The following is a 23,077-nucleotide window of genomic DNA, read 5'->3' on the forward strand; positions in this document are numbered from 1 at the left end:
TCCCTCCCTCTCTTCCTTCCTTCTTTCTTTTCTCCATCCCTCTTTATTCGTATAAAATATGCATAACATAAAACTTACCATTCTAGCCATTATATGTGTGCAGTTCATTGGCATTAAGTACCTTCACACTGTTATGCAACCATCACCACCATCCATCTGCAGAATGTTTCCATCACCCCAAACAAACTCTGTACCAACCAAACATTGACTCCCCATTCCTTCCTCCTCCTAGCCTCTGGTAGCCACTATTCCACTTTCTGTGTCTTTGGATTTGACTATGCTGGGTACCTCATATAAGTGAAATCAAGCCCAAATCATGCAGGCCTTTTGTGTCTGGCTTATTTTAGTAATCATAATGATGTCAAGTTTCATCCGTCCTATAGCAGGTGTAAGAATTTCCTTCCTTTTATGGCTAATATTCCATTGCATGGATATGCCACATTTTGTTTATGCATTTATCTACCAATGGACACTTGGGTCTCTCCCCCTTTCAGCTCTTGTGAATATGCGGCTGTGCAACCATCTGAGTTCCTGCTTTCTGGACAGTACTTTTTTAAAAAAAATCTTTTTTCATATTTGGACATTTTAAAACATATTTTATTATTTTTATTTTTCAATTACAACTGACATTCAGTATTATTTTATAACAGTTTCAGGTGTAGAGCATAGTGATTAGACATTTATATAATGGACAATATAAATGTCCATTTATATATGGACATATATAAATGTGTATATTTACACATTTATATATGTGTATATTTACACATTTATATATGTGTAAATATATAGGTCTCGATAGGTCATTTATATAATGGACAATATAAATGTCCATTTATATATGTGTAAATATATAGGTCTCGATAGGTCTAGTACCTACCTGGCACCATGCATAATTACTGCCATATGGCAGGGGGTGGGGAGTAGGTTTACAGTTGTGAGGAGACAAAACACAGGATTTATTCTTGAATTGTCACTGATTATTATATTATTTTCCATATGTACAACTGTAAATGTACTTTTGCCTACCCCTGTATTATTGACTATATTCCCTATGCTGTACTTATATCCCATGACTATATTTTGCAACTACCAATTTGTTCTTTTTAATCCCTTAACCTTTTTTTCCCAGCCCCCAGGCTCCCCTCTCATCTGACAGCCATCAGTTTGTTCTTTGTATCTGTGAGCCTATTTCTACATTGTTTGTTTGTTTATATTGATCTATAGATTCCACATATAAGTGAGATCATCTGCTATTTGTCTTTCCCTGACTCACTTTATTTTACTTATCATAATACCCTGTAGGTTCTCCCATGCTGTCATGAATGTAGGATTTCATTCTTTTTTTATGACAGAGTAATATTCCATTGCATATAGGTACCACATCTTCTTTATCCACTTGTCTATTGATGGGCACGTAGGCTGCTTCCATATCTTGGCTGTTGTAAATAACCCTGCAATGAACACAGGGCTGCACATATTTATTCAAATTAGTGTTTTGGATTTCTTTATATAAATACCCAAAAGTGGAATTGCTGGATTACAAGGTAGTTCTAATTCTTTTCAAAGTTCTTATTGATTAATCTTCTCATAGAAAATCTGCACAATCACCACAGATAAAGTCACTAAAGAATCTTTAGTTTGCTATGTGTCAAGGACTCATCAGGAGAAATACAAGTCCTTACACTCAGAGGTAAAGAAGAAAGCACAGTATCTTAAAGCTCAAGAACTTGTGGGTGGGATTATAAGGAGGGTGTGAACACCCCATCTGGGGGAGGTGACTTGGAGGTCAGAGGCCTTTCCAGCCTCCCATGGTGCTTTTTTGGCCAAGACTCCTTATCCTTGATTGGAATCTTCATTTTTTACGGAAAATCCTTCCTTCTAATTGGACAGTTCAGACATACTTCCCTGCCCCAGTTCAGTTTATGGTTTATGGTTGCATAGTATTTTAGTTTGGTGATGGACAGGGTGTGGAAGAGAGAGAAGAACATGAACAAATGGGGGGGGTGGTCAAAATCACAGGACAGGTTTTTATAACCAGCTCTCTTGTCTCAGGAAAGCGAGCCAATCTCTTCTAAGCCAAGACATGCTTCATTCTTCTCAGCCAGAGAATGAGGTCTTTTTTTTTTTTAATGTAGTAAATCTGTTAACTTCTCACCAATACTGTTTTCCACCCTTTCATGCCCATTTGTCAGGACTAAGAGAATTTGTGTCTGGATCCACTCACTTTCTTGTAGCCCTAGCTGAACTCCATTCCCAGGGCCAGGACTGGGAACAAGACGCAGGGAGTGTGCACAGTGTTTAAGTTCAGCACCTGAGAGTGAGGGCCTCCTCACCTTTGCACCCTCAATGCTCAACTGCCTTATTGTAGGCCTGGTCCTGCTAATCCCATCCTATGGACGTTGGCAGCATAGATATTCTAGAAACTTCCTTTCCAGTCCAATCTCCCACCTCAGCTGGGCTCAGAATGCTCTCCCCATCCCTCCTTCACTGTCATTAGCCCTGACGATTTTTCGAACACATCTACTAAAAGATAAAATTGTATTTAAATTGTAAGTAAATTGTTGTTCAACCAACACTAAAGTAAACAAACATTCATTTCTACTCCCCTAACACAAACAAGACCAAGTTAAAATTTGTTTCCCTTTCATACAGTTGCCAGATTGATTCAGGATATAAAGACATGTGGCATTAATTTCTAGAATGCCTGAGTTAGGCGATATTACAGAAGTCTCTAGATTTTAGAAATTAAGTTTTCTTCACTTTACTTCTTACAAGAGCAAGTTCTGAAGGAGGCAGCTCATTTTGTTTTGAGAGCTCAAGTGGTGGAAAGAGGGCAGAGCACATGGGGAAAGTCTTGGTGGATCTCCTAGGACTTCATGAGGCCTCACTTGAGAGTCAGGAATGAGAGAACCAGAGAGGATTTGAGGAGAAACAGTGATTGAGGCTGTTGGAGAGTTGAAACACACACAAGGACTACAAGATTAATAATACAATACATTCTTCTGAATGTAAGAAAGTTCAAAGGCTGTCCTTGTGAGATATTAGTATTCTTTCCAGCACTATCTACTTTCAGGGAAGACCCTCGTCTTAGGTCCTGTCTTTCACCCAGACAGCTTCTCTCTGTGGCCATGGAAGAAGTATGTTTAATAGTGCGATAAGATTGCTTCCTTCCTTCCCTCCTCCCGTTCACCTCTCCTTCCTTTTCTTTCTCTCTTGCTCTCTCTCTCTTTCTCTGCCCTTTATTTTCTTCAGAATTGCATGTGATCCTAAATTCAAAGAAGAGAAGTTGACCTCTATGTTTTTGCTAGTCATTAGAAAATAATTAGTTCTCAGGACTTGGGCTGTTTAGATTGAAGTGATTAAGCTTTAAGCCATGTTGATATGACAGTAAATGTTGGATGACAGTAAATTATGATTAATATGCCCCCCCAAATACTGCAGGTAAAGTAGCTCCACTGCTTATCAACATCTGAGAGTCTTCTCATTCCGTTTAAGAGTTGATTATGTCTTCCTCTGTTAAGCTCATTGAGGGCACTGACTGTCATATGCACATGTAAAGATCCTCAGTAATTTCATCGTGCACATCACACAGTGGGCAATAAAGTGATATTGATTGAATGAATGAATGAGTCACATTCCACTAAGTAGTCTAAGTATGTAGATAATAGTGTGTGTGAATACTTTCATTTAGTAGTCATTCTATCTCATGTATATTTGGATACATACTTGGATGCAGGCAGGGTGCTAGGCATGGAGGATAAGGCAATGAATAAGACCAATGCAGCTGCTGCCTTCAGGGAGCTTAGAGTTTCAAAGGAAATACAAGCAATAGACCAGTAATTTCACCCTACTGCATGTTTTATAACGTTGAATTTTAAATTTGTTTGTTTGTCTGGAGAAAAACAATTGATGTGTAACTTGAAGGCTATTGGGTACAGCGTGACAAATTCTTGAAAGAAACCTAGGGCTTCTGGCGGGGCCTATCTATTTGTGATTGCTTTTGCCTGCATGTATAAGAATGCTGACTACGAAGGCTTAACCACACTGGGATTTGTTTTTCATCATACAATGAGTAGATTGGCCAGGCAGGCTAAGGCTGGTGCCGTGGCTCCATAGTGTCGTCAGCTCCATAATGAAACACTCTCCTCCTGCTCTGCCACACCAAGCATCAGACCTTACTCTTCACAGATGCAAAAAAGCTGCTCCACCTGAGGCATCATCATATTCACTTTCCATTTATTAGGAAGGAAAAGGGAGTGATGAGTGATAATTTCCCTATATTGGGAAATTAAAATCTTCCTGGAAGCCACCATGAGATTTCCTCCAAAACTGTGTCATATGGCTCATTTGGGGGACTATAGTTGTTTTTTTTTTCTTTTGAACCTTGGGTGAAAGCTATAATGGGGTAGGGGAATGGAAAATGCTGCTCCATTGAAAAGATCAGGTTTCCACTAGCAGGGAAAAGAGGAGAATAAATAGGGTATAAACAACTAGCAGCTAGTAACTAGAGTGAACAAGGAGGACAAAGCAATGTGATGCAATGTATTACCACCCTAGTCACCATATCGCAATGAGCTGCAAAGAGACAAGGGACACAGCAGGCTATTCAGCAGGTGTGTCATTAAGTGCACAGGATTCTACCATGGCATTTGCAAGGAGAAACCACACCTGGAGTAGCTTAGAGAAGAAAAAGAGGAGGAGAATGTATCTGTTTTGCTTCCTCCCATTTCCTATTTCTAAGTGATCGAGGTTCACTCCACAGGAAGCCTACTCTCCCTCTCCTCCAGGTGTATCACCTGGCCCCTCAACAGCCACTCAGACTGGCCAGTTCTCATGCTTTGCAGTAAGATATTTTTAAGTCCATAAGTAGAGGGGTGACTTGGCACATGCAGGACACCAAACAAGAGAGAAAAAGGAGGTGGTCAAGCAATTTGAAAATGTGCAGAAGTTTCTGTCATAATTACAAGGATATATAGGATATATAAGGGTTCAAGATGACCTGCTTTGGTCTAAAGGGTCATTTGAGCTGCCTCAATATATCTACTCCATTTGGCTGCTAAGGAGCTAAAAACACATTCTTATACTTATTCTTAAGAGTTACTGCATCGTGAAAAGCAACAATGGAATATATTACCTCCTTGGGAAGAGTACCAAATTAGGATTTTGGTGTAGATTGTCTCTTGACTGCAGCATTGTCATTTCTAATGCAAGTTGGGTGTGAAACATGTGCAGAGTGCATGATATTGTCACTGCCCTCACTGAGGAAAAAAATATAGAAAAGTGAACAGCATTATAACACAGCATGGGCTATGGGCCAAATGAGTGATATAGAATTCGGAGCAGGACACAACCTCTAGGGCTTGGGGGCAGAGAAGAATGCTCTGTGTAGATCGTCAGCTTTGATCTGGTTCTTAAAAGAAAGGTGGACTTAGGTATGTTTGGAGTGGAACAAGGGTATTCTGGGTTGCCCTTTGTCTGGGGCAAGGCACAGACGAAGATATGGTTGTGGGAAAGAACATAGTGAACAAAAGCAGCAGAAGAAGAAACAATGAATGTTTGCCTTTGTCTGGAGAAGGAAAGAGTGAGAAACATAGTTATAAAGATAGGTTGGATCTTAAATTGTGGATATTCTTAAATACTAAGGTGAGGAGTTTGGATTTTTTCCCTAAGGGCAATGGAGATTCAGCAGAGGGATTGTAGCACTCAGAGAATGGAAAAATGGAGGGACAATGTTTGGTGGGTGGGGGAAGGGAGTTTGAAAAAGTCATATTATGGACATTGTCCTTTAAAAAAGATCCTTAATCCAGTAAATCATACCTACTTGGTCAGAGAGGGAAGAGTTGAGTGGGATATGTCTGTGGGGCTGTATACTTCATGGGATGCAAGTGTAGACAGGAAAAGCAGGAGGGCGATGAGAATGTTTCTGTGTTGTAGTTTTGCCAAGTTTCTGCTCTGAGGGGACCACACACTTGGCGGGTCTGACTTACATTGAGTTCTTCTAACACTGCGTGGGAGGCAAGTCAGTGCAGGAGAGGTCTGCCATGAAGAACTGCAGTAAGAAATATTAGTCTGATTTTGTAGTCTAAGATAATTGTGTGTGTGTGTGTGTGTGTGTGTGTGTGTGTGTGAATAAGACGAAGGGGAGGGAGAAGGAGAAGAAGGAAGGGAGGGAGGAAGAGACAGATGTGAAAGAGAGAGAGAGGGAGAGAGAGAGAGAGAGAGAGAGACCGACCTTGTCTAGAGCCTGAATGGGAGTTGGCCTGGACTCCCGGTTTCCTTCCAACCTCTCATACATTATGGCACCTGCCTTCCTGTTAGACCAATTGTCAGATGATTTTTGTGAGCATGAGATCTTTGTTCTAACTGACTCTATAAGTATTATTTTCCAGGGCCCACTGCTAATCCTCGGTGTAGTTAATTCCAGGGCTGTCTGCAGACTGTGCCACTGGTGTTTTATAACTATTACAACTTATTTTTTAAAGATTTTATTTATTTATTTTTAGAGAGAGGGGAAGGGAGGGAGACAGAGAGGGAGAGAAACATTGATAGGATGCTTCTTGCATGCTCCCAACTGGGGACCTGACCTGCAACCCAGGCGTGTGCCGACTGGGAATCAAACCAGTGGCCAACCTTTTGGATTATAGGCTGGTGCTCAATCCCACTGAGCCACACCAGCCAGGGCTATTACAACTTATTTTTGAAAATTATTTGAGATGTTTTCCTTGTACTGTTACCTTTCCAGAGAGTCTTAGGCTGCTACCCACACACCACATGAGTCACAACAGAACTGGATTGAGAGCTAGTGAAACTTTTAAGAATAAAGCTGCTGTTAGTGAAAAAGGTTTAGTTCAGGAACAACTAAGGAGGATTTGATTCAGCTTGGGCTTAAAAATAAAAGAGTTTTAAAATAAACATTTCATCTTTATATCTCAAATCTATACGTTTTGAGAAAACACTTCAGTATTCAGTAGTACTTCTGGTAAAATAAAATGCAAGAAACCTGATTCCAGAGGTAGGGGGTGATTTACTTCAGTTTTATTTGATGTCTGGAAGAGAGGGGCGCTCTCCTAGATCTGGAAAGAAAAGAAGGCTCCAAGGTCCTCAGGGCAGTTTTCTAGGATCAGACAACAAACTCACTTTTTTTTTCTTTTCAAGTTTGCCTAGTGCCATTCACAGAATACTCATTTGTAAAATACTAGTTTGTAAAATTTGTACCCAGATCTCCTGTAGGTCAATGAATCGGTCCCCATTCTGGTTACCGTTGCTGTAAGACAAATTATCCCAGGGATAGAAGCTCAAAAGGGCTCATCTGAGCAGTTCTCACTTGGTGTTTGTCACATAATTATGGCCAGATACCTCCTGGGGCTGCAATCCTCCAAAGATTTGACTGGGCCGGATTTCCAGGATGACCTACCACATGGCTAGCAGCTAAGGGGGCCTACTGGCCGACAAGAGTGTCTACACATGGTGCTTCCCTCAGAGCAGACATCCCATGTAACTGGGTGCAGGCTATTCAGCCATTTCCAACCCAGCCTCAGAAGTCACATGGTGACTACTGTTTGAAGCAGCCACAGATCCACTCACACTCAAGGGAAGGAGGCAGAAACCCCACTCTCGATGGGAGGAGCCTCAGCAAAATTGCAGCCACTAAGACACAAAAAAAACACAAGCAAACTGCCACATTCTATTCAGCCAGCCTCAAGATCCCTCTGAGCACCTTTCTAGGGATTCTTATCATGTTTTTCTTCCTTTTCTTTCTATTTACTTGGACAAGTCACCTTAGATATCTCTTCTTCGTTTTTAAGCACTTTCTAGCTGATTTGTTTCTAATCAGTTAATGGATTTCTAACTTGCAGGTAGAATGTCTGTCATAAAATGTTATTTTTACATTTATTACAAAGCAGAGATTTTAACATAATAGCTCATTCTTTCAACTATCTTTCATAAGACTACATTACACATGAGTCTTATAATACACATCACTTTAGAATAATCAGTCTGTGTTGTTCATCTGAACAGTATTTAATTGCCCTTCCATTTCAAACAAAACAATGAAATTCCTTCACCATAAAATACCATGGACAGTCTATGGGAAACAATTGTAATGGGCTGGGCCCGTGTTAGAAAAGGAAAGCTACTGAGAGCTGGTTGAATGCCTGAGAAATTGTGTTCTAACATTTTCAAGCAATTAGCCACCAATAAGCCTCATAAAAATAGATTCTTCCCAGCTTTAAAAGCTGGATAATTGCCAATATTCTTCAGCCAGATGGTTACAGCCTTCCTACAATCACCTTAAATTTTCCTTTTCTGTCTTCCCAGGTCGGCCTTACAGTTATGCTTGAATTAGCTGCTTAATAATGAATGAGCTCAGATTGACAGGGTGGGCCCCGCCCACTTCCCCCTGCTTGAGTGAGGATGCTGGAACGGTTTCTCCTCCTCAGGAGGAAGTTCTGCTGACGATGGTGCCAGTGAGCAGCAGATGTCAGAATAGCACCTGAGCGTTTCACACTGAGAATGTATAGACTTTGATTTGCAAACTATTTAAATTGGCGGAGCAAAAGGAGATGGTCAATTTAGAAGGGATAGCAAGCTACCGAGATGGCAACAGGGTTATTTAACAAACAATAAACTCTTTGTTAGAAATTAAATGTAGTTTATGTAAGACAATGGTCTATTAGAGATTTATAAATATATGGTTTCTATAAGACAAGGGCATATATGGTTTTTCATGATGATTTTGTATTAATGTTTTATATACATTAATTAGTGTTGTCTTATAGGCATAGTGTAACAAGATGATTGTTTCATCCAGCAGGATAAATACCCAGAGCCAGCCTCGTGGATGGCAGTGTTCTGCTCAGTGCTAATTGTTTGTTATATTGTTTTCCATTTACTTTAAAACACTTCCACATAGGACTGTAAAATCTGTAGGGGTTGGTTTTTACCTACACTTCAGAGGCAGTAAGTTAATGTTGGAAGTATTCTACTCAGAAATTACACACCAAAGGGATGGTTAGTTAGCATTTGAAAGTTCTCAACAAAGCCCACACTCAGAGACAGCTGATAGTAGAAAGATTTCAGCATTCCCTATTTCTGATCTACACTAGACGCTTTGCTCAATATACTGGATGTGAGAATTTGGTCACTGGTTGAATGAGTGGCCTTCAAATGTGTGGACCATGTTTGGGCACGTCCCCCTTTATTTAAACAAGAGTACAAGGATCTAGCAGGGCCAACACCTTCTATCCAGGATTTTGATTCCAGACTTGCCTTGTGCTCAGATATGGACTGGAGAAGTTTTGTGACCCTGCTTTGAGTTGGCAGCTGAATCGGCTACTAGAATATTACCACACTGGCTTTGAGTGAGCTTTTCAGAGTAGATGCTATCCTAGTACCCCCAAAATACAGAAAGCTGGGGCTTAATCAAGCTTATGGAATAGGATATATGGCTCTTTTGTGTTTACACTGTTCAAGAAACTTCTCAGGCAAATTAATGGCAGACATATATCAAAGGTATTTTTCAAACTCACTGCCAGGGAAGGGGCTTATGAGCACAATACTGACAATATTTCTTAGTTGATAAATATTCTGTAGGAAAAAAAGTTTAAATAATCACTATTAGACTGTACTTTAAAAAAAAATGTTTAGCCCTGGCTGGTGTTGCTCAGTGTATTGAGTGCCAGCCTGCAAACTGAAGGGTTGATGGTTCAGTTCCTGGTTGGGGCACATGCCTGGGTTGTGGGCCAGGTCTCTAGTTGGGGGGTGCGAGAGGCCACTGATTGATGTGTCTCTCACACATGGATGTTTCTCTCCTTCTCTTTCTCCCTCCCTTCCCCTCTCTCTAAAAATAAATAAATAAATCAATAAAAATATAAAAAAATAATGTTTAGATAAAGGTCATTAGACACCCTAGAGGACAGGTCATAGGTCGCCAGACAACTGCTGAGGTTGACAGAAGCTGGTGGATATGTTAGTCAAGGTCTTGGTAAAAAACACATGACTCACTCAAAAGGGCAATGTGGAAACAACTGAATAGAGACTGTTGTGGTGGGTGGGGATTTTAATAAGGAGTAGTAGTGCAGTCCTCGCAACGAGCAATAATGGGAGCTGTTACGGGCAAGGGAAGGGATCTGTTACTAGGCCTGAAGAAGGGAGCCACATAGAAGGTGCTCTCTGCTGGGGGTGGGGTGGGAGGTAAAGCCAACCCTTGGTGTGTCTGCAGGGAGAGAATCAGGGCATTTATACTCAAACTCACTTTCCTCCTGCCCTTTGCCCCCTAGTCTCCTGTTGGTACTTCTCACTGGCCCAAACCAATCCAAGTGGAAAGGCTCGGGAACCCAGGAATGCAGTCCATACCACCTGCTTCCAGAGTCAGCAGGTTGGGGAAAGGTGTGGAGTGGAGCTGAGAGGCAAACAGAAGATCCAGAACAGTATAAATTTTCTAGAAAGAATTCTTAACCTCATTGAGATCTATCAGAAAATACCTTATTTGATTTATCAGGAATGGTAATGACCTCTCCAAAGGGGCCTATAATCATGTCAGACCACAGAGTTTAGCCTCAGTTCATGGACAATTTTCTTTCTCAGTATGTGTAGCAGAAATTGGTCTGGCCTGGCTTTTATTATAAATCAACACCTGGTAGGAGGCTTACCGCTTCATCTACCTCTGAGTGGCGGCGGCTATCAGGAAAAGATTATCTTCTTGATACCTCATAACCGTGAAGGGTTTGATAGGATCAGGTAAGCTTCTTACACTTCTGAACTCCACACCATTCTTTTCCCTCACCGCACTTATTGCCACTCACAATTATATATTTATTAGTTTGCTGATTTGTTTATTGCCTCTGTCATCTGACCCAGTTACCGTAATTCATGAGGGCCAAGAGATGTGTCTCCCTACACTGCCCACCACAGTGCCAGGCACATAGTACATGTTCAACATTATTCATTAGATGGATGGATGGATGAATTAATTAATTAATTAATTCTCTCATTATCTGCCAGTAAGAAAGCATTAGTGAAGTGCAGAGAGTATGGGTTCTGGAATAAGGAAGAATTAGGTTTGAATCTTGGGAGTCAAGAGTCCTTAGCAAAGTGTTTAATCTCTCAAAGCTGCAATTTCCTCCTCTATAACATGATGGTTATAAAATTTACTCACTTCATTGTTAAACTTTGAATCAGATATGCTAGTAAGCACCTAGCAGGGCTGGGAAGGAAGACAGTTGGGAAATAACATGACACCTGCTGCGGGTCTCATCCACCCATTGTTAGGTTTTATAAAAAATTGTTTACAGCCAGGGAAGGCTCCTTTCAAAAGAGTAATGCTCATTTAAAAAATAATTTTCTTTAAGGAATAGCCAGGGGCTTAGCATACAATATAAAGGCTCTATTTCTTTTAGGGTTATTGAAATTTCTCTTTTAAATGATCATTGGTCACTGATCGTGAGTACAATCTGGTGGAAACACATTCAACCAAGTCTAAAGCCTTTAGCATTTATGACAGAGTGTCCTATGGAATTTGCATGGGGCACATGCAATAGAAATGTTACTAGAAATATGTAGGCAAACTTTTGTTAATTACAGCATATTTTAAGTGTAGTAGGAACATTTACCCTATGAAGGATTCTCTTCTATGGCTAAAAAATGGCTACAATATTATTATTTTTAAACACAATTTCCTTTAAGTAACATGGATGTGAAAAAACTCATATGCTGGTAGTATCTTCTGCATTGGCTTTCCAAGGACTTCTCAATAAGGTACCCCATTTCCCCTTTTTAGAAGTGGCCTTTAAAATAATTTAAAACCCACACAAGTTGACTATAGAAAAAAAAAGTTACAGGTGAGCAAAAAATATTTTTTTAAAGATTTTATTTATTTCTTTTTAGAGAGGGAAGGAGAGAGAGAGAGAGAGAGAAACATCAATGTGTGGTTGCTGGGGGCTGTGGCCTGCAACCCAGGCATGTGCCCTGACTGGGAATTGAACCTGCAGTGCTTTGGTTCGCAGCCCATGCTCAATCCACTGAGCTACGCCAGCCAGAGCAAGCAAAAAATAATTTTTAAAAATGTAAAACTCACCAAGAATACAACTTTTTAAGAGCTAACTTGTACTTCCCTTTACAAGCTTTAATGATAGAATTCTTCATCTGAGCTGCTTTCTCCACCTCAGAGTATCAGCAGTGATTCACCAGTTTCAGTGAGTACTTTTGTGGAATGAGTTCCTTTTGCAAATTTCCCCCACTTTCCCACTCTAAGAAAACACTGATAAGAACCTGTGATTGAGACCACCTCCTTACCCCTTATAGAAGAATAAACTCAAAATGGATTAAAGACTTAAATGTATGAATTGAAACCATAAAAATCCTAGAAGAAACTGTAGGCAGTAAAATTTCTGACATTTCTCTCTTAGCAATATTTTTTTTCTGATAATCAAACTGAAAAATGTTTTCATGCAGAAAGAAAAACATAAAGAGTGAAGAGATAATCTATTAAATGGGAGAACATATTCATCAATGGTACATCTGATAAGGAGTTTTACTATCCAAAATATATAAAGAACTCATACTTCTCAACATCAAAAACAAACAAATAATCCAATTAAAAATGGGCAGAAGATCTGAATAAACACTTCTTCAAAGAGAACATACAGATGGCCAACAGACATCTGAAAAGATGCTCAATGTCACTAATTATCAGAGGAATGCAAATTAAAACCATAATGAGACATCTACTCATACCTGCCAGAATGACTATCATCAATAAATCCACAAACGAAAAATGTTGGTGAGGATGTGGAGAAAAGGGAACTCTTGTGCACTGTTGGTGGGAATCCAGATTGGTGCAGCCTCTATGGAAAACAGTATGGAATTTCTTTAAAAAATTAAAAATGGGTCTGCTTTATGACCCAGTGATTCCATTTCTGGGGATGTATCTGAAGAAACCCAAAACACTAATTCAAAAGAATATATGCACCCCTATGTTCATTGCAGCATTATTTACAAGAGCCAAGCTATGAAAGCAACCCAAGTGCCCATCAATAGATGAGTAGATAAAAGTGCTGTGGTACATATATACAGTGGAATGTTACTCAGCCATAAAAACACAATTAAATATTACTATTTGTGACAGCATAAATGGACCTAGAGGGTATTATGCTCAGTGAAGTAAGTCAGTCAGAGAAAGAAATATACCATATGATTTCACTTATATGTGGAATCTAAAGAACAAAATAAATGAACAAACAAAATTGAAATAGATTCATAGATACAGAGAGAGAACTGGTGGTTCCCAGAGGGGAGGGTAGTTAGGGCATTAGGTGAAAGAGGTGGAGGGACTAAGAAGCACAAATTGGTAGTTACAAAATCATCATGGGAAAAGAAGTAAAGTGTAGGAAATATAGTCAATAATATCATGATAACTACATATGGTGCCAGTTAGGGAACTGGAAACATTGAGGGGAACACTAAGTATAGATCGTCTTACCTAACCCTAACCCATTGGTCTTTCTTCTTTGTAATTAATATATGTGCATTTTAACAACGATATTTTAGAGACAATTTACTCAACTCAGATGCCAAAGGAAGGGCTCCAGTGGTTGAAAGCCAGGCCACCCTTAAGATGAGAGTCGCATGACTCCCTCAAAACTGCTTGGGTCAATCCCCATTCTTACCATCACTTCTTTGTTTCTTGCTTGGTCTTGGTCACAGAAGCTATTGATTATCCACACAATAACCCTTCTCCTTGCAAATAGGAATCTAATTTTGTATAGTTATTGGTCATGTAGGTAATTTAGGGGATTAAATCTTTTTTTAGAGATAATTTAATTTATTTTTTATTTTAAATATTTTTTAATTTTTAATTACAGTTGATGTACAATATAATATTAGTTTCAAGTGTACAACCCAGGGATTAGACATTGTATAACTTACTAACTTATCAACCCAATAGATCTAGGACCCATCTGATACCATATATATTTATTGCAATGTTATTGACTATATTCCCTATGCTGTACTTTACATCTCTATGACTAGACTATAACTACCAATTTGTACTTCTTAATCCCTTCACCTTTTTCAAGCATCTCCTGATCCCCCTGCCCCATCCCATCTTAAGGAAGATCCTTTAACATTTCTTGTAATACTGGCTTGGTGGTGATCGACTCCTTTACCTTTTACTTGTCTGGGATGTTCTTTATCTGTCCTTCAATTCTAAATAGTTTTGCTGGGTAAGTAATCTTGGTAGTAGGTTTTTGCTTTTCATCACTTTAAATTAATTTCTTGCCAATCCTTTGTGGCCTACAAAGTTTCTGTTGAGAAATTAGCTGACAGTCTTATGGGAGCTCCCTTGTAGATAACTGCTTTTCTCTTGCTGCTTTTGATTCTCTTTTTGTCTTTAACCTTTGGTATTTTAATTATGATGTCTTGGTGTGAGCCTCTTTGGGTTTATCTTGTCTGAGACTCTGCACTTTGGAGACTTTTATGTCTGTTTGCTTCCCTTTCATAGCAAAAGGGAAGTTTTCTGTGATTACTTTTCAAACAGGTTTTCAATTTCTTGCTCTCTCTCTTCTCCTTTTCGTGCCTCCATGATGCAAATGCTGGTGCCTTTGAAGCTGCCCCAGAGGATCCTTATACTGTCCTTATTTTTTTTAATTCTTCTTTCTTTTTGCTGTTTTGATTGGGTTTTTTTCTGTTTCCTTATCTTACAAATCTCTGATTTGAGCCTCTGCTTCATCTACTCTATTGTTGATTCCCTGTACTGTATTTTCATTTCAATTAATGTATTATTTATTTCTGACTGGTTCTTTTTTATGCTTCCTAGTTGCATTTTTATGTTTCCTATCTTTTTGTTGATGTTTTCCCTGAAGTAATTGAGGATCCTTATAAACTGTATTTTGAAATCTGCTTTTTGTAGATGGCTTGTCTCCATTGTGTTTAGTTCTTTTTCTGGGGTTTTGTTATTTGTTTCATTTGGGACGTGTTTTTTTGTCTCCTCATTTTGACAACTTCCTTGTGTTTGTTTCCCTGTATTAGGTAGAGCTGTTACATCTCCTGGGTATGGTGTAGTGGTTTTATGTAGTAGGTGTCCTGAAGAGTTCAGTGGCACAGTCTCCCAGATCACTTCAGCTGGGCACTCCAGGTATGCCCCCTGTATGGGCTGTGTACACCCTTCTTGCAGTTGAGACTAGATTGCTGTTGGCATATCAAGGGGAGGGATTTGTCCCCAGGCTGATTGGCTGGGGACTGGCTGTGACCACTGTGGAGGATCAGCTGTGCAGGACCTGACCCCATGGAGCAGGACTTAGTTCAGTGGGGCTCTAGTCCCTGCTGAGTCTGCCTCTTGAGTGTGCTGCTTGGGGAGGTGGCGCAGGGGCCTCCTGGGAGGTGCAGGTCAAGGTCAGCCACCACCTGTGTCTTGCCTGGGGCCACACAGCATGAGCCATAAAGCAATCTGCCCATGGCTGCTACTTGTGTTGGGCTGGTGGTGCCCAAGAGAGGACAACCTGTTTACCAAGGCTGTAGCCACTAGCACCAGGCCTGGGGCCACTTAGCAAGAGGTAAGGGGTGGGCTGAAGCCAAATGCTGCTTGTTGAGAGATTTTAGAAAAGTCTGAAGCATGAGCCAAGACAGGGTGTTAGTATGGAAAAGCCAATGGAAACAGCTTGGGTAGGCTCACAAGTTGGATGGGGGTGGGATCTCAGGGTATCACCATGACTGGGTGAACAATGTTAGCCAGGTTAATAGAGGCTCAGACATGGTGCCTGCCTGCTGGCTCTGTTAGGGGAGGGCTCAGAAAGGGAACAATGGCCTCTATTAGCCCTTCTGGGAGAGAGCTGTCCTTCCAGCTTTCACCCTGATGCCAGACAGTTCAGTTCCTCCCCATATATTCCTAGTGCCTTTCAAGCTGCTGCCCCAGTGCTGGAGTTCAGAGCAAGTGAATATGAGTAAATCTATTCACTGTGTGGGGGCCCTTTAAGGGAAACACAGCCCTCTGTGTCACTGAGCCACAATCCCTGCTGGTTTTTTCAGCAAGGAGTTATGGGGACTTCTCTTCCCAGCACTGGAACCCTGGGCTGGGGGCCTGGCTTGGGACTGGCTCCCTCACTCCTCAGGGGGGACCTCCATAGCCAAGGTATCCCTCTCAATTTTTTATCCATCTCGTGGGTGTGGGACCAGCCTGTTCCACATCTCTGCCCCTCCTACCAAGTCTCAATGTGGTTTCTTCTTTAAATCCTTGGTTATAGGACTACTGCTCAACTAGATTTCAGGCAGTCCTGAATGATGGCTGTTCTATAGTTCAACTGTAATTTTGATGTGATTGTGGGAGGATTCAAGTACCGTCTTTACCTATGCCGCCATCTCGATCAGAATCTCCAGGGACTAAATCTTGTTAATACCAATTTGCACACATGATACATTTAGAAATGGGTGTATAATATTATCAGTTCTAGCCAATAAGACGTAAGGAAGACCTTTTTTTTGACAGGGCTTCTAAAAAGAAAACTTTCTTTCAAAAGGCAAATAGAACAGTCTGTCTTCCAACCGGTGGTTGTTGGTGTGTGAAGAAGTGAGGCTTGAGGTTGCTGTAGCCATTTTTTTTTTTTTATCATAATGTGTCAAGCTTGAGATGAGAATCAATATTCTGAGAAGAAAAAACCTGGTTCTTGGTGACATTGTTAAATAACCGAAAACCAACCTGAATCAGAAATTCTTGCTATATGGTAGATTTAATCCCTTTATTGTTAAGCCATTTAGAGTTTAGTTTTCTGTTACTTCCATTAAAAAAATCTACGGAACATGAATAACCTATTTTATCCTCTTAGATATTGTACTTTTTAATCAGAGAGAAGCAGGCTGTGGAAAAACATGAATTGCTCCATTCAATTTATAAGCAAAAATTTGGTAAAGTGTCTTCTGGAAACTCACAATTTTCATAGTCACTGGAGTGACATAAACTCTTATTAGGCTTCACAAAAAGCAAAACTGTTTTGTTCCTGCTATCTGTGGAGCATTGGGCACCTCAAAGAAAACTTCAGGTATCTCTTGGGACAGTTTACTTCATCAGTATTGTTTTTAAAAGTTTGAATGCTCACAAACAGTAGCTGTCTTTTGAGGTGTGTTCCTCAGAGAGGTGTTAAACTATTTGGAAACAGGAGATTCAGATGGAGAAAAATCCTCTTAGGGACAAGAGGAAAACTATCGGAACTGTAACTACTGGCAAAGTCAGTATAGTTAGAGTAAACAATGCTGCCTTGGGATCATATTATGACAAGGAAATAAATATATAAACTTACTTGGCTTTTGAGAAGAAGGAATTGTTTGGTATTTATTTAAAGGCAGATCAATTCCTCTCCCAGGCTAAATGGGTAGAGATGAATTGAAATGTTAATCAAACATAAAATTGGGCTTTGCAGATGTTGTCTGCAACCATTGTAGATTGACAAATAAGACAGCCAGTCCATTTACCTTATTGGAATGAGCTCTGGGGAGGTGACACACCTGATTCTTAATCTGGGAATCAAATCTTGACATGCTGATTACCTCACTCACTGGATAAACTAGGTACATTTCCAGGCTTCTTTGGTTCCACCAATGGAAGAAATAATGACATTGGTCTAGGCATGGTAGGGTTAATTCCAACATTATGTTGAAAAGAACTCTAGGAATTTGAGATATAGGAAGACCTGACCCTGTTAGCAGCATTACTAAAAAATAAATCTTTAAAACTGCAGAAGGGGAATGATGTCTCTTGAAGAAAGCAAATGTTATCACCATTGCCTCTCTCTCTCCATGTCTGCCATCTTTGTAGTTGCATGCCTTCTTTTCTGGACTGGTTGAGCTCCTTGAGGGCAAGGCCCCTCCCCTATGAATCTCTTCTAGGCACAGTGCTCTGGACATAGTAGGTGTTTGATAATTCATAGTTGGCTGACTATTGAGGTCAGCCTGTTCTTCAATCTACATTTTGAAAGGTTGGGTTCACTATTAGTGAGGCTGTCTTTGAGGATCATAGGGGATTAACAGATTGTGGTACTAGTGTCTGACATCCAGTTTTCTGGGGTCAGAAAAAAGGGGGGTATCCCCCCTTGGATGAAGGTAGCTCTTGACAGAGAAGTCCTGGGAGCAGTCAGACAAGTCTTAGCATTATATTCTGAGTCTGAATGCTTCTGTGTAACAAAGTGAAGAATGGGAGGCTAGAAGCTGGACGAGCAAATCAGCAAGTGGAGTTCACACTCTTCTTTGGGGACCCCTTATTACCATTATGATGGTGGTCTGACTGCTGAACACATTGAAGCCTCAATCCATTGCCAATCCATCAATTCATATACTGAATGTTAATAAAGTTTCCCTTTATTCTGAAAAAAATTAGGCAAGAAACATAAATAGAAATTCTACTATTGTCTTTGTGCAACATACTTTCTTGAACGTCTTACTTTGAAGACTGCTTTTCTACATACAGATAAGCAAGATAAAATCTCTGACCTTGCAGAGGTTATAATCCACTGAAGATTATTAATAACAAAACAGGCCTTTATAATAATGTAATACCAACATTCAAATGTAGAACTCTTTACTTAAGATAAGTGAATATTAACTGAATAGTAACATTTTTGTAAAATTAAACAGATGAGACTATTTCTCAGCCATTGTGGGGAACTATTATAGCTTCTACTTCCTAGCATTTATTTTTCTTTTCCTGGGAAGGATAGTCTGAGTTTTTCCTTAGGACACTATCTTCCCTTTCCCCGTACTTCTGATTCATGGGGTCTGGTTGTCCATCTACCACTTCTCTCCCCAGATCTAAGGGTAGGAAAATGATACAGAACTATGCAATATTGTATTTTAATCCCTGACCAGAGAGATTGTTTAAGATTTTATTTATTTATTTATTTTTAGAGAGAGCAGGGAAGGAGAAAGAGAGAGAGAGAGAGAGAGAAACATCAATGTGCAGTTGCTGGGGGTCATGGCCTGCAACCCAGGCATGTACCCTGACTGGGAATCGAACCTGCAACACTTGGGTTCGCAGCCCATGGTCAATCCACTGAGTACGCCAGCCAGGGCTAGAGAGATTGTTTTAAAAGTAGTCATATGACCCAAGCTAGACCACTCAAAGGTAATCCTGGGATATTTTCTTTCCTGGAATATCCTAGGAAGAGGAGTTCTCTTTATTCCAGCCTTGGAATCAAGTATTCCAGAGGCAAAGGCAGAAAGACTGAGTTTCAATGATGTCTGAGCCCCTGAATTTCTTGGAGACTGACTCTACCACTATACTTTCCCTTTACAAGGACCAATAAATTCTTGTTTTGTTTTTTGTTTTTTTCTTAACCCAGTTTGAATTGGGTTTTCTCTCACTTAACACAAATTTGGTACCTAATTTACTAATTTTCAGCTACTCTAAAGCTAAGCCAACCATGTCCTTGCTTGATGTTTGAATAGAACTCAACTTTCTAATATCCTGCAATTTTTCTTGGATTTGTATTTTACCTAATATTTGTCTTCTATCCCTAAGCTTTTAACAATATGATGTATTTTGTATACAGTTACCCATTTTCCCCCTTATTGTATTTTAGCTATCCTAGCAGTTTTCTCCCAGGTTGTTTTGGAACACATGATGCCCACTGAAAATGCAGATGCCTGGGCCACACGTCATGAAGGTCTGACAATGTACATTTTTACAATGCTCTCAAGTGGTTCTGTTATGCACTAAAGTTTGAAAACCAGAGCCCTAGCACTAGCCCCTCATCTATGATTGCTTCCTGCTCTTCCCCCAAACCCTTGGGTCACTGTGCCCTTGATCAATTTCTGATCTCACCCATGGATAGAAGATGAATGAGAAACAATAGAACACTTACATAATGAAATTCTTCACAGCAGAAAGAAAGAAGGAGCTCCTACTTTTTGCGACAGCATGGATGGAACTGGAAAGCATTATGCTAACCAAAATAAGCCAGGTGGTGAGAGACAAATACCATATGATCTCATCTTTAACAGGAACCTAATCAACAAAACAAACAAACAAGCAAAGTATAACCAAAGACACTGAAATTGAGGACAGGCTGACAGTGACCAGAGGGAAGAGGGGAGGGAATTTCAAGGGAAAAGGGGAAGGGTTTGCAGGAACAAGTATAAAGGACACATGGACAATAATAAGTGGGGGTGGAAATGGGTGGGAGGCTGGTTTGGTTGGGGTTGGGGGCAGTGGTGGGGAGAAAATGCAGACAACTGTAATTGAACAACAATAAAGTAATTTAAAAAAAAGAAACAATAGAACAACACAGATTTCCCATCTGCCAGTGTGACCCTGAGCTTTCCCTGTTATTCACTTAGCTGGGCAATTTCCCCCAGATGAACCATCTCAAAACCCAACTCTTTGCCCTTTGGAAATTGGAACTTATATTTTTGAATGAAGCACATTGATGTGTATTCTATTGTATTTTTTGCAGCTGTAGTTTTTGAAAGAAACACAGAATTTCTAAAACTCAGACTGGATCAGAAATTGAAAACTATATGCCCAAAAAGGGCAGAATAAGATGTTTAAATGTTTTCCTTCTATGAGAGGTCTGAGGCTGCCTGCCCCTTCTTCTGTAAGATGAGCCCATTTATCCTGTGGGCTTCTATGGCAGAGCCATATCAAGACTTTTCAACAAAGATATCCAATGACTTCTTCAAATTTGATAGGACTGTTGATGATTGTGATACACGAGGCTAAAAGAAAAGTTATGGGAGAGGCACAGAAACTAACTTTAAACTGTAAGACTTTCCCATGACCTGTGCCCCCAAAATAGTAGCTCTCTGCCAGCAACCATCTGCAGCCTTGATCTGACCCTGCCCCGAACATTTGGCATGTAGAAGCTGGCCCAGCTGTCACAGAGCACACAGATAAACTTCCCAGTGTTTACCGACTTCTCTTGGACTTTTGCATATCCTCGCAATAATCATCATATAAAAACACAAGCTAGAATTCAGGAATGTGCCAATAACAACTCCCTCATCACAGGCTGGGCTAGATTTCCAAAAGCATCAGATGCTGAACACAGCTTCTCCAGGAAAGGTGGTAAGCAGGGTGCTGGGGGTGGGGGACAGTTGGGGACCACTGTCCTTTCCTCTTGCCCCTAGGCCCACCTCACTCTAAAGCTCAGGACTGGTACACTGCAGACCAGGGAGATACAGGTGTGGGCAGAGTGGGTGAGGAAGGTAATCTCACCTTTTACATTAGCTTCTCCTAACTTTCCTTTGCCTTGAAGTTCCTGCCATTGTCTTAACTTCTCTCTCTCTCTCCCCCCTCCCCCACCCAAGAGACAGATTGCATAAAGCTTCATGTAGAAATTATTGAGTCACCTTCCTCTACACCATTTATTCTCCCTCTGCCCTTCTTTCCCTACATCCTCCATAACATGAGTGAGCGTCTAAGACTCCGGCTGCATGGAGATGTTAAAAAATGTGTATTTTTAACTTAATAAGGAAAACCATATATGAATCTTCCATTGGAAAAGAGAAATTGAGAGTGGCAATGTGGTTTATTTAGGGACCCTTCCCTACAGAAGATCCAGGCAGAAGTCAGACCAGTTTATGCTGAAAAGCATTAATACTAATGTATTTCCGCACTTTAGGGAAATTCAGGGAAAAAACCCTCAACCTAGTGTATACAGAGAGTTTCCATCAAAAACACTGAGGTGAAACCAGAGAGTCCACTGACCAGGTGAGTTAGAGGACGTGCTGTATTTAGTTGCAGCAAGATTTTTATTTCTCGTAGAAAGGACCTCTGCATGAAAGGGAGGCTTGGGCTAGCTAGGGGATTAACATTTATATTCGTCAACAAATAATGAGTGTCCTGTCTTTGCCATGCATGGTATTAGATGTGGAAGGTACAGGGTAAGCAAACAGGTGGGGTTCCTGCCCTCATGGAGCTACTGTTGGGAGGGTTAATGCTAGATCTGAATGATGAGGAGGAGTTAGGTAGATAAAGAAGGGGGCGGGGGGCAGGGAGTAAGCTGGGTAGTGAGACTAGTGGGCAGAAGGCACCGGAGTAAGGATGGTGGATTAGAGTAGGAAGAGTGAAACTGGAGGGGTTCAAGGGCACAGATCAGGAAGAACCTTGCTTGTAGACCATGTCCAGGATTCTAGTCTTTACCATGCAAGCAACAGGAAACCATTGAGCTGTTTTAATTGGAGGTGGTGGGCATGGGAGTGGGCAGATTTGTGTTGGAAAAGATGTTTCTGGCTACAGTGTGATTAGAGGTTAGAGGAAAGGGGTAGATTCAAGGTAGAAAGAACAGACAGGAGTGTCTTTAGTAGCTCAGGCAAGAAATGATGGTCACTCAGGCTACGTAGGTGGCAGTGATGGGAAGAGAGATTAAGGGGCAAAAGCAACAGGGCTTGGTGTGTGTGCCTCCCTTATCACCTTCAAGCTGCGTCAGGTGTAAATCTAACAGAAACCTGAAGGTAGCATGCCCACTGGTGCATAAGAGAGCAGGTCAAAGCTAAATTACATTGTCTGAACAAACAGCACTGGTGCTGGATCCAAGGAACACTTTCCAGCCCTCCTGCATCTTCAGTGTGAGCAGACACTGAAAATGCAGAGCAAGAGAAGGAAGCAGGCACCCAGGTTATTTTTAGCAGGCTATAGGAAATAGCCAACATTCTAATATGAATGCTTCTCATTAAAACCCAGAGCCTAATCCCACCCAGTTCTTGCTTCTAACATCTGCAAACTTTTCTTTTTCCAGGTAATTGACAATAGGTCTCCATGGAAGTCTTCCCAGCATTTCTGCAAAAATTTAGAAAACATTAGGTTTGATACCATCATCATGTTTGCCAAGACAGCAAAAATCCCAGCCGGCAAAACTTCGAGTGTGATGAAGCAGAACAGTGAGGACAGCACGGAATCACTGATCATTTCAGGATGCCTTTAGCAAGGGTTTCCAGTGAGGGAGTTTTCCATCGCCTCTGGAGCAGAAGCGGTAGGGCGTGGCTCCTGTGGGGTCAGCCGAGGTGATGTAATGAGGATTTCCTCCCCTTTCCTGCCTTTCCTCTCTGCCCTCAGGTGGTTCCTGGAGTTAAAATTATTTTTTTAAATACT

The 23,077-nt window shown here is 40.7% G+C and overlaps 1 long non-coding RNA gene across 1 annotated transcript; it reads left to right on the plus strand.

Annotated features, from left to right (window-relative positions):
* Positions 1 to 20,923: 20,923 nt before the first annotated feature.
* Positions 20,924 to 23,077, plus strand: LOC123808968. Its single transcript, XR_006783859.1, has 3 exons — positions 20,924 to 21,052; positions 21,609 to 21,697; positions 22,725 to 23,077. It is a non-coding gene; the product is annotated as an uncharacterized LOC123808968 (long non-coding RNA).

The sequence above is a fragment of the Phyllostomus hastatus genome, unplaced genomic scaffold (genome assembly GCF_019186645.2).
Source record: "Phyllostomus hastatus isolate PE091 unplaced genomic scaffold, TTU_PhHast_1.1 phas_scaffold_501, whole genome shotgun sequence".
Lineage (NCBI taxonomy): Eukaryota > Metazoa > Chordata > Mammalia > Chiroptera > Phyllostomidae > Phyllostomus > Phyllostomus hastatus.